Genomic DNA, 14,802 nt, shown 5'->3' with positions numbered 1-14,802 from the left:
GTATTCTTAACTTTATATCAATTTATGATTAAATTTAAATATTAATTTAAGAATAAATTTATATTTATGTAGGATTAATGTAATATTATCATTTTATATTTTTATATAATATTACATCACATTGAATTTACATTGGAAACAATTTTTTTCATTTAATGTCCTTTGAAACTGAACTTTTCTTACAGTTGATTTTTGTAAACATCAAGCAGTAGCTAATATTAGGTAATATATTCCTTCCGTGTGTTTTTAGAATAAATTTCAAAATTAATTCATTGAAAATAATATCGTTTTTAAGTTGTAAAAAATTAATCATAATACATATAATAATATTAATAAATTTTGGATTCAAATTTGAAATCGTAACGGACAGTAAAAGAAATAGAATGTGATAAAAAAATTAAATTTAACATTTAAAATGAAAAATATATACAAAAAGTTAATTTTTGTAATAAATACTTGAATATTTCTGATAAAAATATATAAATTCAAATATTCAAAAAATTTGATGACCCATGATATAATAATATATTATAAAATATAATAATATGTAACAATGTAAATATAAAATATAATAATATTAATATAATTAAAATATAAGGTAAAAATTATAAATTATAAATTTTTTAAACTTTTAAAGATATGGAAATAATTAACTATTTCAATTTCAATATTATTGCAAGATTAAAATTCATATATTGTGAAAATTGGAATTCGGAGTATATACAGTAACATTTTCTCTAAAAACAATTACCAAACTGAAACTTTAGAATGAAAGTGGTACTATTTGATTAATTAAACAAAAAATATACCAATAAAATTTAAATTTTAACATTAAAAAAAATTGTAAAATAGCATAGGTTTTTCAATTTATAATGTCTCTAAACAACTTTCAAATATTTTTAACTTATAAGAAAGGTTCGTATTTTATATATTATCAAAATATGAAAAAATGATAAATTAAAAAAATTTAATGGAAATACATTAATATTCACAATTAAAAACAATAAAAGTTAAAAATATGATATAGAAAATAAACAAGTAATATAATATTTAGGAACAAAAGATCTATGGTTCTTAATAATATAATAATATATTAACATATTAGTCCTAATATAATAATAATAGTAAAAATAATTAAAATATAGTGTAAAATAATAAATAAATAATTGTAAAATTTAAATATGAATTTTTAAATATTTTTAAATATTTTTCACATATTTTTTGACATTTTACACAAACTTAAACAATAATTTAAAAAATAATTTTTATAACATAGACATTGGTATATCATTACAAGTTAAAATTATACATTCTTAAAATTTTTAAAGATATAAAAATCACTAATAATGTCGATTTCAATATTTTTTTTTCTAAATTAGGATATATATTGTCAAATTTGAAATTCAAAATATATAGTAATAAAGTTTGAATTTAAATTCTAAATTTCAAAAGCTATGAAATATGGGAGCAAAGTTAAAATTTGAAATTCAAAATCCAAAAAAATTGTAAAAAAAGGACTTCAATAGAAAAGTCTATCAATGTCTAACCTTTGTATTTTTGCATAGTGTACTATTTATATTTGTCTACATAGTCTACATTTTGTAAGTTTTGATTGTTTACTATTTATATTTTGTTTGCAATCTAACATTTGTATCTTTAAAGAATCTACTATTTATATTTAGGTGTAATTAGTCGGATAATACTCACTTTTGTTTGGATATGTCAGTTTCATACCCACTTTTACAAAGGTGTCAATTGGGTCCTAACTTTGGAAAATATGTCTCAATCAGGTCCCTTTGAGAAAAAAATATTAACGCCATTAATGATATCGATATTTAAAACGACTTACAAGAGTGAAAGGAACCTAATTGAGACATTTTTTCAAAAGTTGGGATTCGATTGACACATTTTTAAAAGTGAGTACCAAATTGACACATCTGAAGAGATTGAGTACTATCTGACTAACTAAACATTACATTTATATGCACGATCTATCATTTGTAGCTTTATATCGCTTACTCTTCACATTTTTTGTATCGTCTAATGTTTGTATCTTTATTAAGTCTACTCAACAATTTCTATATTGTCCATCATTTTTATTATTAGAGAAACAACTATTATATTTTTCTACATTTTTTACTCAATATTTCATTCAAAATTAAATTTGATTTCTTAATTTTAATTATCTAAATCTTAATATATTATTTAAAATAATTATATATAATACATTTTATTAAAAATATATATAAATAACTTAAATACATTTTTATTATAAAATCAATTAAAATATTATTATTGAATTTTATAAAATAAAATTTATATTAAATTTAATTATATTTTTATAATTTCAAATTAATTTAATAAATATACTGTAATTTTTAATTTTAAAATTCGATATCCCGTGCGTTGCACGGGTAAAAATACTAGTAAACTTCAAATTAGAGAAATATATAAAACTTCTTATTCCAATATTTTTTGTCAAACAAAAACTTTATAAAATGGAGACTAGTAAAGTAGTAAAATCATAATAATAATAATAAAGAAGGTGCATAATATAATAATAATAATAATAAATATATTCATATATTTATTTAAGGTATCGTTAAAAATATTTTATTTAATTAAAATGTAAAATATAAAAAATATCAACATATTTAAAAAATATATAAAGATAAAATATAAATTATAAATTATGAGTTATGAGTTATGAATTACAAATTACAAATCGTAAATAATAATAAAAATAATAATATATTATATTTATTTAAGGTATCGTTAAAAATATTTTATTTAATTAAAATGTAAAATAAAAAATATATCAACATATTTTAAAAATATATAGATTAAAATAAAAATCCTACATCTCAAATAGTAATTATATATTCTTAAAAATTTATTATAATTTTTTTTTGTGAAATTTCTTAAAAACATATTAGTAGAAAAATATATTTATAAATTCATTTCAGCATAAAAAATTACTTGCGAATTTTTTTTCAAGAAATAACTTATGAATTTAAAAAACGCAAGAAATTACCTATAGAATTGCGTTCTCGTGGTTCTCATGTGCAGGGTTCAATTGTTTTGGGGTTGTGACAGGTGACTCGCATTTCAAATCTGGTTTGTGACACAATAAGCAACTTCTGGCATGTTTAGGTTTGTGATTTCGAACTAGTTTTCTTTGGTGTTCCAATTTGTGTTGTATTGATGGGTGGCTTGTCATAGCGCAATGGCGCAATGGCATGGTGGACATGTGACATCCTATGATTAGTGCAGATTTGTGTGCAAGGATTATGACTATGCAACAAGATATGGTTCGAAAGATATATGAGTGTAGGATAGTGTCACGTGGCATTCCCTGGTTAGGCTGATTTATGAGTCTTAGAGGGGTGAAAATAGAAAAAAATAGAGATGTGAAATTTTATTGAAATTGAATAAAATTAAAATAAAATAGAATTTTATTGAAAAAAAAAACTAGAGTTACATTGATAAACTGAATGAAAATCGAAAGCAAAATAGTATTTAAACTTAAAATTATTTTATAATTTATTGAGTTAAATTTAATTAAAATTAAAGTTTAATTTATATTTTATTAGGTTAAAATAATATATGTAGGTATTTTTAATACCCGCAAGTTTTAAAAAATCTACTTGAAAAATCTAGTTGGTATCTAACACACGACTTGTTATCATCCTTACTTGCAACACAATTCTACCAACTTTCATTCATACCACGTTCTAACATCCCTAAAAATATCTACTATATTTCTAACTACATACACATATACTATATTTCTAACTACGGACACATAACTACGTATCTACTACAACCATTATTAATAACCATTATTTTCTAAATGCACTCCATTAATTATCATTACCAAAATCAAAATATTATGTTTGTTTCTTCTCCCATTAAATATACTATGAAACTCACCGACTAAATATGTTTGGTAAAATAATATAAAGGAAAATCATAACTATCTATTTGACACGGTAATAGTTAATTACAAAGTAGAGGTAATAGTTCCTAACAGTCCAACGGTCACATCTTCTACCAACAATAAGATAAAACCTGTGCAAAGTTTGCAATAAATAGATTTATGTATAGTTTGAATATTTTATTAAAAAAATAATGGGGTAAACTTATCAAAAGGCGTTAAGTTTGGTTGATCAGGCGCGAATTTCCCTAAATAACAAATGATGGAAAATTGCAAAGAGATGAAGAGTGTGGGAGACACTCAAGCAAGGCGCGTGTGGGATGGAGATGATGGTTTATTAGCACCTAACGGTTAGCATGCGGAATCCTCTTACAATCAATGACTCCCGTACGCACAAACACACCAACATCACTCTCTGTCTCTTTGTCTCTCCGATTCTCTGTTTTGGTCTCAAATGGTATCACACTCTTTCCCTCTTCTTTCCTCTCTCACTCACCTCACCACTAACGTTTTCTTGTTCCGCTTCACATAACACAAGAACAATCCCTTACGGTGGCACCTTCTCTTTCCTTACTCTTTCAATCGAAATATTTATCCACGGCGGTTCCTCCGTCGGTCGCCGCCTCTCCGGCGTGCCCTACTTCGGCGACCTCCATTCTGGCGCGTCTCCGACAGCCACCTAATTGATGCATTCTGAGTTCAAGAGCCTTAAGTGTGTCCGCGTCTGCAAAGACTCCTCCACCGGTAAATCCCTCTGTTATGGTTAGGTCTATTTTGTTTGTCATCCTGTGCGTTTCGTCTCCATTCATGTTTTCTTCGTTTAGGTTTGACGCAATTGTGCTCCGTTTTCTTTTCTTGAAATCTTGATCTTCGTATATTTCTAACTTAATTAATTTCTTGTTATGATATTATATATAAACACGTTGCTTGAATGAAAGAGAACGATAAAGGTGTGTTGATCCAGATCTTTGAGATCGTGTTACTGAAATGGTGTTTGTCATAGCAATTCGTGCAATCAAAACTAAGAATCATACGTTGTTGAATGGAAAAATTATGAGAGTGATGTGGTCACGTCGCGATACTGATACGAGGAAGTAATCGTTAGGCACAGTGAGAGTGGCGGAGAAGAGGTGAGAGGGAGGAATGTCGATTCTTTGTTCACTTTTAATAATATAATATAACCAGTGGACGCCAGTGTGAATTGGAAAAAGGATTTGGTAGAGGGTCCCATGGGCCAGAAATGCTGCATAGCTTGCTTGCTGGGGCTGCTCCTGTGCAGCAAAAAGAGATACTCGGAGAGCATCTTTACATGCTTGTTCATGAACTAAAGGCATAACAATCTACTATTCTATTTTCCTTTTTGTTGTTGAAGGTTAAGTTTTTCAATTCTTATCGTGTGCTTACTGTGATATCTTTGAACAGCCTAGCATAGCAGCAAAAATAACAGGTATGCTTTGGAGATGGAAAATTGAGAACTGTTGGTTCTCCTCGAATCGTCGAAGGCTCTTCCAGCAAAGGTGGAAGAAGTTGTGGAAGTGCTTAAGAACACTAAGACCAAAGTATATGGACAGAACATACTTCGTTCAAATTACCTTTCAGCTCAAGTTGCAGTAAGCTAAACACTTTAACCTGATATTTGAGACATGAATTTTGACATCAATGATTACCTTAGCGTTTCTTCTACAATATATTTCCTCACAAAAAAACAAAATTACGTCTTCTAGGCTTAAGTTTGACAAAATTTGGAAGTGACGATAACAATCATGGATAAGTTTGTTTTTCGGTTTTGATTACATGGATAAACTTTGATGAATCTTAGTTAATAATTTTCGTTTCCTATTCATATGCTATTTACACACACATGTAGAATATATTCCGCACATGTAACCAATTTTTGGTAGCCCTGCACTCTACCACTTACCCAGTTCGTCTTGGACCTTGAACATTTCTATCGTGATCCTCTCTTGTAATAATTAGATATATACCATGATCAACTACCTTGTGACATCCATACCCATAACCCTACCAAAACCCTGACCTCTAAATCCTTACCATAACCCTAACCCTTAAACCCTAACAATAAACTCCAAACACTAAATCCTAACATAAACCTAAACTCTAACCCTAAACATAACACTAATAGTAAACCATAAACCTAACCTTAAACTTAAGCTTAAACTAAAGCCTAACTTTTCTATAATTTTGTGACCGATTTCATTAGAGTTATAATTTGATTCTAGATATATTAGGATTATATTAGATTTCTGCAGGTTTATTAAGAAGTAGTAACGAAAGATTATTATTGTCTCTGTATATCCCTTGCTTTTGTTTTTTTAACTCTTCTACTGTTTCTTTCTCTACATTGATAATCTTCTTCTGTTGCATTAGTTTGTGTAATTAATTATTCATTGATTAGATTATTTTTCCAATTATTTTCATTCTGCACTTTTTTGACAAACTTAACCAATTCTTTTATGTGTTTCCTTCTACCACTTTTCTCTTTTATTAACATGTCCTTACTCATTTTAGTGTACAAACGTTGCATTTTTCATTTGTTTTGATTTAATTTCATTTTTGTAGGTTTGACAACAAGTAATAGCAAATGATTGTTACCGCTTTTGTACCCACACTTTAATTTTGCTTTTCTAACTCTTATACTTTTCTTTTCTGCATTGATAATTTTAATCTATTGTAGTTTGTAATGAATTTTCATTGATTAGATTAATGTTGTAGTTATTTTCATTTCGCACTACCTTGTGTTTTGTAATCAAATTTGAAATTTAGTTTTTACAAACATAACTAGTTATGCTACAGGTTTACTTATGCTAATTTTATCTTTTATTAACATCTCTTCTCACTTACTCTAATGTAGCAATGTTGCATTTTTCATCTGTTTTGGTTGAATTTTATTTCTGTAAATTCATTAATAAGTAGATGTGAAAGATTGTTACTACCTCTGTACATATCCCTTGCTTTTGTTTTTCTAATTCTTATACGGTTCTTTTCTCTCCATTGATAATATTTCATTCTGTTGTAATAGTTTGTGTAACTAAATTTTCATTAATTACATTATTGTTGTATTTATTTTAGTTTTGCATTATATTGTGTCATTTAATCGGATTTTAACTTAAGTTTTTAAAAACTTAACCGACTTTTCCATTCAATTGCAATAGTTTGTATAATTAATTATTCATTGATTACATTATTGTTCCATTTATTTTAATTCTCCATTGTTTTTACAAATTTAACCAACTTTTCTATGCATTTTCTTCTACTAATTTCATCTTATATTAACATCTTACTTACACCAAAGTACTAATGTTGAATTATCATTTGTTTTGGCTTAACTATGTTTCTGGAGGTTTGTTAAGAAGTAGTTGTCACACATTATCGTTGCCTCTCTACAACGATTGTGGTTTTGTTTTTCTAACTCTTCTACTTTATTTTTCTCTACATTTAATATTTTTCTTTGTTTTATGAGTACTGTATTTTCATTAATCAGATTATTGTTCAAGTTATTTTCATTTTGAATTATTTTTGTGTTATTTAATCAGATTTTAACTTTAGTTTATACAAACACAACCACTTTTGTTATGTGTTTCCTTTTACTACTTTTCTCTTTTATTAACAATTCCTTACTCACCCTAGTGAACTAACATTGCATTTTTTATCTACTTTGGCTTAATTACATTTTAGCATGTTTGTCAACAAGCAGTAGTAAAAGATTGTTATTGCTTTTATAAGACTACTTTCATTTTATTTTTTCTAACTCTTGTACTTTTATTTTCTCTGGTTTGATAATTTTGTTCTGTTACGATAGTTTGTGTAATTAATTTTCATTGATTACATCATTGTTCAATTCATTTTCCTTCGACACTATTTTGTTTCATTCAATTATTTTTTAACTTTAGTTTTTACTAAATTAATTAGTTTTTTGAAGTGTGTACTTCTACTAATTTTCTCTTCCAAGTGTGTTAACAAGAAGTGGTGAAAGATTGCTATTGTATCTGTACATATGTCTTGTTTTTTTTTCTAAGTCTTCTACTGTTCTTTTCTCTACATTTTGTTGCAATAATTTGTGTAATCAATTATTCGATGATGACATTGTTGTTCCAGTTATTTTTATTCGGTACTATTTTACAAACTTAACCAATTTTCCATATGTTTCCTTCCGCTAATTTTCTCTTCTATTGACATCTCCTAATTTACACCAAAGTACTAACGTTACATTTTAATCTTTTTTGGCTTAATTATGTTTATGCAGGTTTGCTAAGAAGTAGTTGTCACACATTATTGGTGTCTCTCTACAAATGTTGTGGTTTTGTTTTTCTAACTCTTTTATTTATTCTTCTCTACTTTTGGTTAAATTATGTCTTTGGTCCCCATTTTCGTTCAAAAATATTGATTTGGACCTTCTATTTTTGTAAGTCTCAATTAGGTCCCTAATATCGAAATTTTGTATCAATCATGCCATTGCTATTAAATTAGGTTAGTAAAGGAACAATGAATAGGCATGATTTTATCTCATTAAACAATGACCAGACAAATAAATTACTAATGTGCATTATTGTTTTTTGATAATTAACGTATATTAGAAATTACCTTCTCCTTTGGCTCTCAACTTATCAAACATCTTCATTGCCTCATAAATCTTCCTAGCTTTGCACAACTGATTAATAATAATCCCAATGGTCACAACACTGGCTTTATCCCCATCTCTTCCATTTCTGCCATTAGTTTATTCATTCACTGAGTGTGCCTCTCCCTTCCCAACCCAACTAAGAGAGCATTATAGGACACAACTTTAACCGCAATTGAACCACCCAATCTGCAAAACCTGCCATGCCACACCATTCTTTCAGTGCTGACACATCTTTCTTATCATTTGGGTTAGCTTAAACACATCAAGGAAAACCCCATGCTCACACATCATGGTAACCAACCCCTTAGATTCTTTATCAACAAGGCTTCTTCGATGGCGCTTCTTCTTCCCAGTACTCTAAAAACAACTTCAGCCGTGAAATCATCATGAGGAATCATAATCCTTTTCAAGCATTCAGTCAAGCACGAGGAGTGCATCATCAATGCAACCCTATTTAAAAATCCCCTTAGGTAATTCATTGCAAAGTCCAAAGCTTTTGGAAGAAGAGTGGAGCTCCTTGAACAAAAAGCAAATCGTGCACCATGGGAGATCGATACCACAATATCTACTCACTTGAAGCTTGAACTGCAACGAAACCGCGATTCCATCTAACACGTTCGCATAGATGATCATATTCATCGAATACCTAAATATTTTATTATTCATTAATCCCCATTTCCCTTCAAAAAGAAAATCTCAATTTTGTAAAAGGCTAATGTATATTCCACCTTCTTAGAAAAATCGTAATTTGCAGTATATGTTAATTATTAAAAAAGAATAATCCACATCATTACTTTGATTTGCCTAATCACTGTTTAATTAGACAAAGCCATGTCTATTCACTGTCCCCTCAGTCGTTTAACCCAATTTTACAGAAAGGGAATGATTGATATCATTTCTTGAAAATATGGACCTAATTGAGGCTCATAAAAATAGAGGGACAAAATCCATTTTTTTGAACAAAAATTAGGACCAGAGATATATTTAATCTAATTATTTTCATATTTTATAAGGAGTAGTTAATTTTAATTAATTAGATTATTGTTCTAGTTATTTTCAATTTGCTCTATTTTGTGTCATTTAATCAAATTTTAAATTTAATTTTTACTAACATAACCTTTTTCCTATGTGTTCTCTTTTATTAATATCTTCTTACTCCCATTAGTGTACTAACATTTTATTTTCATCTGTTTTGGTTTAATTCCATTTCTGCAGGTTTGTCAACAAGTAGTAGTGAAAGATTGTTACTACTTTTGTATCAACATTTCAATTTTGTTTTGTCTAACTCTTATCCATTTCTTTTCTCTACATTAATAATTATGTTATGTTACATTAGTTTGTGTAATTAATTTTCCATTGATTATATTATTATTCTATTTATTTTGATTCAATTAGATTTCAACTTTAGTTTTTAGAAATTTAACTATTTTTCTATGTGATTCCTTCTACTAATCTTCTCTGTTATTCACATGTCCTTACTTCAGTGTACTAATATTTCGTTTTCATATGTTTTGTTTTAAAATGGTTTGTGGAGGTTTGTCAACAGGAAGTTTTCACACATTATTCATGCCTTTCTACAAACGTTTTAATTTTGTTTTTCTATCTCCTATATTCTACGGTTATATCTATCTTGATTTTTTTTTCCTACTATAGTGTGTGTTTAATTTTCATTGATTAAATTTTGGTTTTGGTATTTTTCATTTTGCATTATGTTTGTTTATTTAATGAGATTTGAAGTTTAATTTTTACAAACATAAGTAGTTGTGCTATGTGTTTTGTTTTATTAATATCTTCTTACCCACTTTAGTGAACTAACATTTGATTTTCATATGTTTTTTTGTTTAATTCCATTTCTACAGGTTTGTCAACAAGTAGTAGTGAAAGATCGTTACTACTTTGGTATCAACATTTCAACATCATTTTTCTAACTGTTATACATTTTTTTTCTCTACATTAATAATTATGTTATGTTATATTAGTTTGTGTAATTAATTTTTCATTGATTATATTATTGTTCTATTTACTTTCATTATGCATTATTTTGTTTCATTCAATTAGATTTGAAATTTAGTTTTTACAAATTTAACTAGTTTTTCTATGTGTTTCCTTCTACTAATCTTCTTTGTTATTCACATCTCCTTAATTCAGTGTACTAATATTTCATTTTCATATGGTTTGTTTTAATACTGTTTGTGCAGGGTTGTCAATAGGAAGTTGTCACACATTACTCATGCCTTTCTATAGACGTTTTGGTTTTGTTTTTCTATCGCCTATACTCTATCATTTTGTCTATTTTGATAATTTTTTTTCTATTATAGTGTGTGTTTAATTTTCATTGATTAGATTTTGGTTTTTGTAATTTTCATTTTGCATTATGTTTGTTTATTTAATCAGATTTGAAGTTTAATTTTTACAAACATAACCAGTTGTGCTATATATTCTGTTTTATTAATATCTTCTTACCCACTCTAGTATACTAAGATTTGTGTTTCATCTGTTTCTGTTTAATTCCATTTCTACAGGTTTGTCAACAAGTAGTAGTGAAAGATTGTTACGACATTGGTATCAACATTTCAATATCATTTTTCTAATTCTTATACATTTCTTTTTTGTACATTGATAATTATGTTATGTTACACTAGTTTGTGTAATTAATTTTCCATTGATTCTATTATTGTTCTATTTACTTTCATTATGCACTATTTTGTTTCATTCAACTAGATTTCAAATTTAGTTTTTACAAATTTAACTTGTTTTTCTATGTGTTTCCTTCTACTAATCTTTGTTATTCACATCTTCTAACTTTAGTGTAGTAATATTTCATTTTTATATGTTTTGTTTTAATACTGTTTGTGCAGGTTTGTCAACAGGAAGTTGTCACACATTACTCACGCCTCTCTATAGACGTTTGGGTTTTGTTTTTCTATCTTCTATATTCTACCGTTATGTCTATTTTCATAATTTTTTTCTATTATAATATGTGTTTAATTTTTATTGATTAGATTTTGGCTTTCCTCATTTTCATTTTGCATTATGTTTGTTTATTTAATCAGATTTGAAATTTAATTTTTACAAACATAACTAGTTATCTTATGTGTTCTGTTTTATTAATATCTTCTTACCTACTCTAGTGTACTAATATTTGATTTTCATCTGTTTTTGTTTAATTTCATTTCTACAGGTTTGTCAACCAGTAGTAGTGAAAGATTGTTACTACTTTGGTATCAACATTTCAATATCATTTTTCTAACTCTTATACATTTCTTTTGCCTACATTGATAATTTTGTTATGTTATATTAGTTTGTGTAATTAAGTTTCCATTCATAATATTATTGTTCTTTTTACTTTCATTATGCACTATTTTGTTTCATTTAATTAGATTTCAAATTTAGTTTTTACAAATTTAACTAATTTTTCTATGTCTTTCCTTCTACTAATCTTCTTTGCTATCCACATCTCCTTACTTCAATGTACTAATATTTTATTTTCATATGTATTGTTTTCATACTGTTTGTGCAAGTTGTTCAACAGGAAGTTGTCATACATTATTCATGCCTCTCTATTGACGTTTTACTTTTGTTTTCCTATCTTTTATATTCTACCGTTATGTTTATTTTGATAATTTTTTTCTATTATAGTGTGTGTTTAATTTTCATTTATTAGTTTTTGGTTTTGGTAATTTTCATTTTGCATTATGTTTGTTTATTTAATCAGATTTTAAGTTTAATTTTTACAAACATAACCAATTGTGCAATGTGTTCTCTTTTATTAATATCTTCTTACCTACTCTAAGGTACTAACATTTGATTTTCATATGTTTTTGTTTAATTCCATTTCTACAGGTTTGTCAACAAGTAGTAGTGAAAGATTGTTACGACATTGGTATCAACATTTCAATATCCTTTTTCTAATTCTTATACATTTCTTTTTTGTACATTGATAATTATGTTATGTTACACTAGTTTGTGTAATTAATTTTCCATTGATCTATTATTGTTCTATTTACTTTCATTATGCACTATTTTGTTTCATTCAACTAGATTTCAAATTTAGTTTTTACAAATTTAACTAGTTTTTCTATGTGTTTCCTTCTACTAATCTTTGTTATTCACATCTTCTAACTTTAGTGTAGTAATATTTCATTTTTATATGTTTTGTTTTAATACTGTTTGTGCAGGTTTGTCAACAGAAAGTTGTCACACATTACTCACGCCTCTCTATAGACGTTTTGGTTTTGTTTTTCTATCTTCTATATTCTACCGTTATGTCTATTTTCATAATTTTTTTCTATTATAATGTGTTTAATTTTTATTGATTAGATTTTGCCTTTCCTCATTTTCATTTTGCATTATGTTTGTTTATTTAATCAGATTTGAAATTTAATTTTTACAAACATAACTAGTTATGTTATGTGTTCTGTTTTATTAATATCTTCTTACCCACTCTAGTGTACTAATATTTGATTTTCATCTGTTTTTGTTTAATTTCATTTCTACAGGTTTGTCAACAAGTAGTAGTGAAAGATTGTTACTACTTTGGTATCAACATTTGAATATCATATTTCTAACTCTTATACATTTCTTATTTCTACATTGATAATTATGTTATGTTACATTTGTTTGTGCAATTAATTTTCCATTGATTATATTATTGCTGTATTTACTTTCATTATACACTATTTTGTTTCATTCAATTAGATTTTAAATTTAGTTTTTACAAATTTAACTAGTTTTTCTCTGTGTTTCCTTCTAGTAATTGTATTTGTTATTCACATCTCCTTACTTAAGTGTACTAATATTTCATTTTCATATGTTTTGTTTTAATACTGTTTGTGCAGCTTTGCAACAGGAAGTTGTCACACATTATTCATGTGTCTCTATAGACGTTTTGGTTTTGTTTTTCTATCCCCTATATTCTACCGTTGTGTCTATTTTGATATTTTTTTTCTATTATAGTGTGTGTTTAATTTTCATTGATTAGATTTTGGTTTTGGTAATTTTGATTTTGCATTATGTTTGTTTATTTAATCAGATTTGAAGTTTAATTTGTACAAACATAATCAGTTGTGCTATGTGTTCTGTTTTATTAATATCTTCTTACAACTCTAGTGTACCAATATTTGATTTTGATCTGTTTTTGTTTAATTCCATTTCTACAGGTTTGTCAACAAGTAGTAGTGAAAGATATTTACTACTTTGGTATCAACATTTCAATATCATTTTTCTAACTCTCACACATATCTTTTTGCTACATTGATAATTATGTTATGTTACATTAGTTTGTGTAATTAATTTACTATTTATTATATTAATTCTCTATTTACTTTCATTATGCACTATTTTGTTTCATTTAATTAGATTTCAAATTTAGTTTTTACAAATTTAACTAGTTTTGCTATGTGTTTCCTTATAGTAATCTTATTTGTTATTCACATCTCCTTAATTCAGTGTACTAATATTTCATTTTCATATGTTTTGTTTTAATACTGTTTGTGCAGGTTTGTCAACAGGAAGTTGTCCCACATTATTCATGTCTCTATAGACATTTTGGTTTTCTTTTTCTATCTCTTATATTCTACCGTTGTGTCTATTTTGATAATTTTTTTCTATTATAGTGTGTGTTTAATTTTCATTGATTAGATTTTGGTTTTGGTAATTTTGATTTTGCATTATGTTTGTTTATTTAATCAGATTTGAAGTTTAATTTGTACAAACATAACCAGTTGTGCTATGTGTTCTGTTTTATTAATATCTTCTTACAACTCTAGTGTACCAATATTTGATTTTGATATGTTTTTGTTTAATTCCATTTCTACAGGTTTGTCAACAAGTAGTAGTGAAAGATATTTACTACTTTGGTATCAACATTTCAATATCATTTTTCTAACTCTCACACATATCTTTTTGCTACATTGATAATTATGTTATGTTACATTAGTTTGTGTAATTAATTTACTATTTATTATATTAATTCTCTATTTACTTTCATTATGCACTATTTTGTTTCATTTAATTAGATTTCAAATTTAGTTTTTACAAATTTAACTAGTTTTGCTATGTGTTTCCTTATAGTAATCTTATTTGTTATTCACATCTCCTTAATTCAGTGTACTAATATTTCATTTTCATATGTTTTGTTTTAATATTGTTTGTGCAGGTTTGTCAACAGGAAGTTGTCACACATTATTCATGTCTCTATAGACATTTTGGTTTTCTTTTTCTA

This window comes from Vigna unguiculata, chromosome 10 (assembly GCF_037176805.1).
Source record: "Vigna unguiculata cultivar grain cowpea cultivar isolate G323 ecotype 2 chromosome 10, ASM3717680v1, whole genome shotgun sequence".
In the NCBI taxonomy this organism is placed as follows: domain Eukaryota; kingdom Viridiplantae; phylum Streptophyta; class Magnoliopsida; order Fabales; family Fabaceae; genus Vigna; species Vigna unguiculata.
This window is presented reverse-complemented; position numbering follows the sequence as displayed.